This window comes from Nerophis ophidion, linkage group LG20 (assembly GCF_033978795.1).
Source record: "Nerophis ophidion isolate RoL-2023_Sa linkage group LG20, RoL_Noph_v1.0, whole genome shotgun sequence".
NCBI lineage: Eukaryota > Metazoa > Chordata > Actinopteri > Syngnathiformes > Syngnathidae > Nerophis > Nerophis ophidion.
This window is the reverse complement of record NC_084630.1, coordinates 11,242,680-11,245,489: the sequence shown is the minus strand read 5'-3', so window position 1 is coordinate 11,245,489 and position 2,810 is coordinate 11,242,680. Positions and strand designations below refer to the sequence as shown.

The 2,810-nt window shown below is 37.2% G+C and overlaps 2 non-coding genes across 2 annotated transcripts; both read right to left on the bottom strand.

Moving 5' to 3' along the window:
* Positions 1 to 216: 216 nt before the first annotated feature.
* LOC133539419 (small nucleolar RNA U3) lies at positions 217 to 431 on the bottom strand. The gene has a single exon (XR_009803371.1). It is a non-coding gene; the product is annotated as a small nucleolar RNA U3 (small nucleolar RNA).
* A 1,680-nt stretch (positions 432 to 2,111) lies between these two features.
* Positions 2,112 to 2,326, bottom strand: LOC133539424 (small nucleolar RNA U3). The gene has a single exon (XR_009803376.1). It is a non-coding gene; the product is annotated as a small nucleolar RNA U3 (small nucleolar RNA).
* Between the last annotated feature and the right edge of the window lie 484 nt (positions 2,327 to 2,810).

Here is a 2,810-nt window from a genome sequence, read left to right as displayed (position 1 = left end):
GACGTCTTGCGTACACGTCATCATTACACAACGATTCAAAGAATAATCTCCCGGGATATTTAAAATTGTAATTTAAAAATCTAAAACAGATCATACTTACTTGTGCAGTAATTTTTTTCTTTTTCGATAACTATGTGACTGAGTGGTGATCTATAGTAGGTCAGTATAGACCATTAACGAGCTCATTTTTGTTGCATTTTACAAGATTTAAGCATAACCACTCTGAACATACCCCTTCCATCAAAACCCCACAAGTAGGCAATGAACGTTCATCAATGACATCGAACGTATGATAAAATCATTATTCAATGTCGGCTTCACGTTCAGGAAGGGATATCTCATCTCTTCATCGTGGTGAGCGAGACCAAACACTTTAGAAACACATTTCTCAAGTCAAGAACTATAGAAATGATCCCTGAAAGTATAGTCTTAACCTAACATTGGATTTCAACGGCAAGTCATCTACAGGGCTACTTTTTTCACCTGGGGGCGCTCTTGCTGTTTATTCCTGTAAAATAACAGCTAATAGACGGTAAACACATCAAGTACGTGTATGTCATTATTGACGGATTAGAACTCTTAAATTATTTATATTTATCTAGAACGCAGGTGCATGTATGCCTCAGAATGCCTTGCGAGATATGGCATGCTTTAATAGTTGTTTTACTTGAAACTAAATCACGTTTATATAACGCTTGACAACTTCGAAACAGCGTAAAAATAATGTAATTACACAAATAGTTGTCAGGCTTTAAACGACGCTGTATGTTGAATACGCACTTAATACAGTGAACAGGCAAAATATACGGTCCGTCTATTAAAATGTTCCCAAAGACACAAAGCGACGCGCGTTAGTTTTGTCGCAAGATTAACACACTAAAATGTTCCGCGTAGGTAAAAAAATGTGTGAACCTTGCAAAGTGCACATTCGATTGACCTGATTCGAGAAAAAATTGTAGAAACATACGGACTGTGTCCTCAAACCGAATACATTAAAACATTGCATTACACCAGTGTTTCTCAAATGGGGGTACGCGTACCCCTAGGGGTACTTTAAGGTATGCCAAGCGGTACTTGAAATTTTTAAAAAATATTCTGAAAATAGCAACAATTAAAAAGCCTTTTATAAATATATTTATTGAACAATACTTCAATAAAATATGAATGTAAATTCATAATCTGTGAAAATGTCATTCAATCTGGTTTTAATACAAGATATAAGCATAACAACTCTGAACATACCCCGAGAAAACGACAATTTCCCCATTAATTTGAGCGAGGATGACAGATTTGTGTTTGAGGATATTGATAGCAACGGACAAGAAAAAGAAAAAAAAAAGTTTAAAAAAAAAAAAAAACGTGATCGCACTGGGACAGATTCCGATGTTTTTAGACACATTGACTAGGTTAATTCTGGGAAATCCCTTATCTTTCTATTGTGTTGCGAGTGTTTTAGTGAGTTCAATAGTACCTGATAGTCGGAAGGGTGTCACCATGGGTGTCTTGACGTGCAGTGTCTCAGGGGAGTCGACGGCAGCTATGGACGGCACAAGCTCAGCTTTTCTCCGGTAAGAACTGACTTTTTACCACAATTTTCTCATTGAAACCTGCTGGTTCACATTCGGTAGGATCCATGTTCTCTTGACCGCGCTCTGATCCATAGGAAAGTTTCACCTCCAGGAATTTTAAACAAGGAATCACCGTGTGTGTGTGTGTGTGACTAAAGGCTAAAGCTTCCTACCAAACTCAATCTTTCTACTGTGACTTCTCCAATATTAATTGAAAAAATTGCAAAAGATTCAGCAACACAGATGTCCAAAAATACTGTATAATTATACCGTTGAAGCAGACAACATTTAACTGTGTGTGTGTGCAGCGCTCATACTTTCTAAAAACCTGTGACGTCTTGTGTACACGTCATCATTACACATTTCAAAGAATAATCTCCCGGGATATTTAAAATTGTAATTTAGAAATCTAAAACAGATCATACTTACTTGTACAGTAATTTTGTACTTTTACGATAACTATGTGACTGTGTGGTGATCTAGTAGGTTAGAATAGACAATTAACGAGCTCATTTTTGTTGCATTTTACAAGATTCAAGCACAACCACTCTGAACATATCCCTTCCATCAAAACCCCACAAGGGGGCAATGAACGTTCATCAATGACATCGAACGTATGATAAAATCATTATCCGATGTCGGCTTCACGTTCAGGAAGGGGTATCTCATCTCTTCATCGTGGTGAGCGAGACCAAACACTTTAGAAACACATTTCTCAAGTCAAGAACTATAGAAATGATCCCTGAAAGTATAGTCTTAACCTAACATTGGATTTCAACGGCAAGTCATCTACAGGGCTACTTTTTTCACCTGGGGGCGCTCTTGCTGTTTATTCCTGTAAAATAACAGTTCATAGACGGTAAACAAACCAAGTACGTGTATGTCATTATTGACGGATTAGAACCCTTTAAATTATGTATAATTATCTAGAACGCTAGTGCATGTACGCCCCAGAATGCATTGCGAGATCTGGGGTGCTTTAATAGTTGTTTTACTTGAAACGAAACCATGTTTATATAACGCTTGACAAGTTCTAAACAGCGTAAAAATAATGTAATTACACAAATGGTTGTCAGGCTTTAAACGACGCTGTATGTTGAAAACGCACTTAATACAGTGAACAGGCAAAATATACGGTCCGTCTATTAAAATGTTCCCAAAGAGACAAAGCGACGCGCGTTCGTTCCGATGCAAGCTTAACACATTAAAATGTTCCGAGTAGGTAAAATATTTTGTGAACCT